Source organism: Bubalus bubalis, chromosome 1 (genome assembly GCF_019923935.1).
Source record: "Bubalus bubalis isolate 160015118507 breed Murrah chromosome 1, NDDB_SH_1, whole genome shotgun sequence".
NCBI classification, from domain to species: domain Eukaryota; kingdom Metazoa; phylum Chordata; class Mammalia; order Artiodactyla; family Bovidae; genus Bubalus; species Bubalus bubalis.
Genome location: NC_059157.1, coordinates 12,254,158 through 12,259,778, shown reverse-complemented (window position 1 = coordinate 12,259,778; position 5,621 = coordinate 12,254,158). Strand labels below are relative to the sequence as shown.

Below are 5,621 nucleotides of genomic sequence, written 5' to 3'. Positions count from 1 at the left end.
TGTCCAAAGGGCAGTGTCTTTTTTTAAGCTCCCAAGATGATTTTAATGCAAAGCCAGGGTTAAGCACTTTGTGGGGAGGGAGAGAGGGAGGGAAAGTGGTAGAAGACTAAACAGGGAGAAGAGGGGAAATTTACTATTTTAGAAACTCTTCCGCTACATCTGCTATATTGTAAGCTTTATACAAAGCTCCGTGGTAACCGAGCAGAAGCCCATGGGACCTTCTGGGGATTTGGGGGGCGGTGTGAGGGTGAACAGGCCTTCCCCATATCCTCTGCTTTAGCTCCTCTCTGAAGCATCTAGATCACAGTATCTGATGCACATTTCCTGAGTTCTTTTGCAGATGCTAAATCCACCACCCAGGGGAAGAAATGAACTGGTGACCATGAACACACAGCACCCAGACCTACTGGAGCCTAAGAATTGTTAAGCCCTGACATCGCCCTATTACCTCACCAACCAATTAGAGAATTGTGCACGCGCTGACCATATATCCTGGGACTTCCCGTCCCTCACCTTGCCTTTAAAAATGTTTTCCTGAAACTCATTACTTCCAAAGAGCAAAACTTGAATTTGTCATGCACCAGCAACTATTAACATAGCATTGATGTCGTATTAGGTATTAATAACCTAGAGATGACTTAAAGTGTATTGGAGGATCTGTGTAGGTTATAAGCAAATATTACATTATTTTATTTAAGGGAACTTGAGCATCTGAAGACTTTGGTTTTCTCAGGGGTCCTGGAACCATCCCCGCCTCAGATTCCAAAGGATGACTCTATTCTGCTAAGGTCAGTCTCCTGGGAGGAGGAAGAAGGTCGAAAAGCGGGTTGTTAAGTTGTAGGACTTTCTGGAAACCTTCATTCCTCTTTGAAGGCCCAGGAAGACAATATACATGCAAGGGCTGAGTATGGGTGCTGATGTGTTTGTGTGTATGCGTGTATGCTCACACTAAAGTCGCTTCAGTTGTATCTGACTCTTTGCGACCCCATGGACTATAGCCCACCAGGCTCTTCTGTCCATGGGATTCTCCAGGCAAGAACACTGCAGTGGGTTGCCATGCCTTCCTGCAGGGGATCGTCCCGACCCAGGGATCAAACCCATGTGTCTTACGTCTCCTGCATTGGTAGGCGGGTTCTTTACTATAAGCCCATGGGTGCTGATAGACATAAAATGGACACAGATTTGGGTCCATTTCTGCAGAATTAGAATCCACATATCTTCTTTTTTGGACCATGCAGTTTGCAGGATCTCAGTTCCCCGACCAGGGATCAAACCTGTGTGCCCTTTAGTGGAAGCATGGAGTCCTAATCACCGGACCACCAGGGAATTCCCTGTTTTCTTTTTAAATGAGAAAACTTTGGTTCCTTAAGGGTCTGAAACACCTTCTTTTCCTGCTCAAAAGATGATAGAAGTACTGTCATCGAACCCAAGTTCATGTGCCCGACACATAGTGAGACCACACAAACCCAAACATCGGAGTGTGGAGCAGAAAAGGTTTATTGCAGGGCCCAGCAAGGGAAAAGGTGGTTTGGGCTCAAAAGACCCAAACTCCCAGATGGTTTTCAGGAAGAAGTTTTTAAAGGCAACATTTGGAGTGACGGCAGCAGGGTTGAACACCACGGAGCATGCACATGCATACCAACAAATACGTACAAGAGTAGATCACAGTATAATACTGCTTTTTAATTTTTATCTCCTTTTTCATTCTCGAGTCCAGAAATTTGGGGAATTCTCCAGTGGTCGAAGGTTCACACCTGGTTGGGGAACTAAGATCCTGTAAGGCATGCAGCACTGTCAAAAACAAAAACAAGTCCAGAAATGACATCAGTCAAAATAATTGCTTCTTAAACTTATTAATGTCATCTAAAATAATTAAATCTTATATTGTGAAACAATGGGTTTCCCTGGTGGCTGAAACAGTCAACAGTCTGCCTGCAACGCGGGAGACCCGGGTTTGATACTTGAGTCAGGAAGATCCCCTAGAGAAGGGAATGGCTACCCACTCCTGTATTCTTGCCTGGAGAATTCCATGGACAGAGTAGCCTGGTGGGCTATAGTCCATGGGTCATAAAGAGTTGGACACAACTGAGCAACTCTCTCTCTCTCACATACACACGCGCGCGTGTGCATGTGCTTGGTGAAACAATGGTCACAATACTATTTTAAAATGTGTTATTTAACATTTGCCATTCAAGTCAGGGACAACACCCCAAGCAAAGAAGAGGAGGCAAGAACGAACTGAATGTGAGTTGGGAGCTGATCCTTTTGAACATTTTAGAAAAGTATATTATGAATAAGATATCATGGTTTGTTAAGAGGGAAAGAATTCCCTGCATTAGACCTCATACAGACGAGCCAAATGGGATTCTAGACTGTGGGCCCACCAGAAAATATGCTTATTTTTAACCAGGTGAATCATATGCACCCACATAAAAACTGCAGGAAGCAGTTTGCAGAGGAGACAACTTTGATGTGGGTCTCGATGTAATGCATGTGGATATGAGACGGAGCAAAGGGCAAAAAGGATGCAGGAAAGCAGAGCAAATGCAGGGAAGCAGGACCAAACCCAGGAAGCTGCGGATGGGGCAGGTCCTGCTGAGCGTGGTGGGCTCCCACGGGACGGGGAGACCACTTGCTGGGCGCTCTTAGCTGAGCCTGACTTCTCTCTGAAAGGCAGTAAGTACTTTCCTCAGGCAAGAAGTGATTCAATGGTGTGTGGAAAGACTGGCCAAGATATACTGGAGTAGGAAAGCCTGAAATTGGGGAGATTCAATTGAGAGCTTCCAAAACCGTGTTTCTGTGTGTGCATCCTAAACCTCCAACCCGGTGCTCTGTTAGTGATTTTAATTTTAATTAACCTTGAGGAGGTGCCCAGTTTGGTGGATGCCTTGCTTTCAAAGCCCAGAAGTTAGGTCTGGTTCCTCCTTGCCTCGTCTACCTTTACTCACAGGTGAGCTGGTCATGGAATTCTCCTAAAGTCTTGATGCTCAAGTGATGTTCAAGTACTCTCTTCTTTTATTTCAACTTCTCACCATTTCAGTTCCTGCCTTCTCCAAACTTCAACATGGAATTCTTCGTTTTTCCAGTTCCTCTGCTTTCTCAGGTGCCATGGTTAAATCATCTGAACTGCTTTCTATTGTCTTTGATTGTTCCCCAAACTGGCTGTTTTACCTACAAGGCAAAACTGAAAACTCCAAATGTTTCCATTCATCTTTGCTGTTATATGTATGTTGGAAGACAGCATGGAAGACAGAAATGGAAACCACAGAAGATGTACAGGCTTAGAGCTCAGCCAACAATATTTTCCCTTGGTCTCCTGTTCCCCTTATTAGAAATGGCATTCTTATTCCACTGCCCCTTCTTTCCTCCAGTCTCACAAGATGGAGTCCCTCCTTGCCATCAAGAATAACTTCTCCATCTCTGCCAGTTCACTTAACTCTGCCCCCACTTTCTTCACAAAGCTGCTCCATCAATCACCATCAATTGCCTCCTGTATTTTCAACCTCTCCCTTCCTATTGATGAGTAAAGCTGTTTCATCAGTCTACCCTGCCCCAACTCTGCATTTCCTTCGTACCATACACTTGTTCTCTCTCCTTCAGAGCCAAATATGTATTTAGGGACTATTTCAAACCCACTGAGACAGTGCAGGGAATCGTGTAACACTCAAATGAATTTGACAGATGTTGGCACTTTGCTGTATTAACTGAGGTCTTTTCTTTATGAAACTAAAATGCATCAGGAAAAAAGCGGAAAGATGCGTCTGCACACCTATGTCTACTTCTAGTCCTCTACTCATTTCTCAATCCACTGCAATGTGGAGTCTGCCCCCACCAATTACCTTTTAAATTTTCAATTAATTTTAGAGTTGCAAAAATAGTTCAAAGAGGTCCCCCATATAATCCAGCTTCCTCTACAGTCAGTATCTTAAAGCACAGTACAGGGAACAAAATAGTTATAATACTTATCATTTAACTGTAGACTTTATTATTCAGATTTCACCAATTTTTCCACTCGTGTCCCTTTTCAGTTCCAGAATACAATCCAGGATCCCACTTGCATATAATCGTCATGTCTCCTTGGTCTTCTCCAATCTGTGAGTTTCTCAGTTTTTCCTTGTCTTTCATGATGTTTACAGTTTTGAGGTGTACTGGTTACGTATTTTCAAGAAGGTCTCAATTTGTATTGGGCTGATGTTTTCTCTTGATTAGTCTGGGGTCGTGAATTTTTGCAAAGACTTTCAGAGATGAAGTAGAGTTCTTCACTGCCTCACATCAGGGGATAACTGATAACAACATGACTTCACCCACTGGTGTTAACCTTGACCAGTTGGTTAAAGAGGTGTCTGCCGGTTTCCCCACTATAAAAACTACTATTCTCCTTTTCCACGTTCTGTTTTAGAAGCAAGGCACCAAGTCCCTCGCATACACTCGAGGGACTGGATAATTCAAATTCTACTTGCTGGAGGAAGGAGGTATCAAAGATTTTTGTGGCTATATGTTAAAATTGCCACTATAATAATATTAGGGGGAGATATTTTGTGCAGTTATTGTTTCTTCTTAGAAGTTTCATCTATTTGAAGCATGTATCACCAACAATTTGAAAAATAATCTGTATCAGCCAGTAGTATCTATCAGCTACTCCTTCAGTTTTGTTAAAAGCAAGAAATTGGGAAGAAATCAGAAATCAAATATCTATGTTCCCAATCGTTCTTGTGTGTGGTGTCCCAGAGGTTTCACACCTGGGACAACACATCACGTAGTCAGACGGGATTCCCCGTATGACTTTCTTTTGTAAAAAAGTGGTAGAAGAGTGGAAGTGAAAGCGTAAAAAATAGGGGGAAAGGTGTATCTTTAGGCAGCTTTCTAGAAATTACGATGTAAACATTGATTTCCTGAAAGATGTCCTGGCTCTAATACTTCCAGGAGTTTGGATACCATGGCTCCGAATGACTCCGCTCATTCCAACGACCTCACCTCCCTGCACTGTCGTTGATTCCTCAAGTTCTTACCTTTGGCCTATTACCTGTCCCTTTCTCTAAGGACCAAATTTCTCTATATTCATAAGTCTTCCAGCACCTTAACACTCAGGCTTCATTTTCCTCCTCTTAACGGTTAATGCAGCTTCAGGAACACAGTGCTTCCGACTTTTTTCGCCTGGAGACTCCATCCACGTCCCCTCCCCGGCGTAGATGGGGCTGTGGAATTCAGTCCAGGCGCCCATCTGCAGATGTCACTAGGAAACCTGCTCAAAGTGGCAGATCAGGAGGACAACATACGATAACAAACTCCTGGGGCGGGAAGGCATGTTCCACCTCTAACGGTGAGAGGCGTCTGCAGAACACAACACAGCGTCCAGGGCCTCTAGGCCGCCAGCGCTCTCAGGGTGCCTCATCTGCGCGGTGACTTGCAGTCTCGGCCACGAAAAATGCGCTGCGTCCACTTTAATACGAACTGCGTCCTAGAAAAAACCCAGCAAGCCCCGACCGCCTTCCGCGGGCTGCATTTGTAGCTCTGCAGTCTCCAGGTCCCGCCCACCTCAGCCCGCCCGCCCGACCTTAAAGCGGACTTGGAGAGAGCCTTCCCCAGGCAGACGGCGGACCCACCTTGAGTCCTCTACTGTT

At 44.7% G+C, this 5,621-nt stretch overlaps 1 long non-coding RNA gene across 4 annotated transcripts; it reads right to left on the bottom strand.

Moving 5' to 3' along the window:
- Positions 1-1,479: 1,479 nt before the first annotated feature.
- On the bottom strand, positions 1,480-5,578 carry LOC112582960. Of its 4 annotated transcripts, none has more exons than XR_006546633.2 (2): positions 2,859-5,578; positions 1,480-1,791 (listed from the first exon to the last, which is right to left on the bottom strand). It is a non-coding gene; the product is annotated as an uncharacterized LOC112582960 (long non-coding RNA). The 4 variants fall into 4 exon arrangements; XR_003107314.3 differs by having other exon boundaries at positions 2,939-5,578; XR_003107313.3 differs by having other exon boundaries at positions 2,949-5,578.
- Between the last annotated feature and the right edge of the window lie 43 nt (positions 5,579-5,621).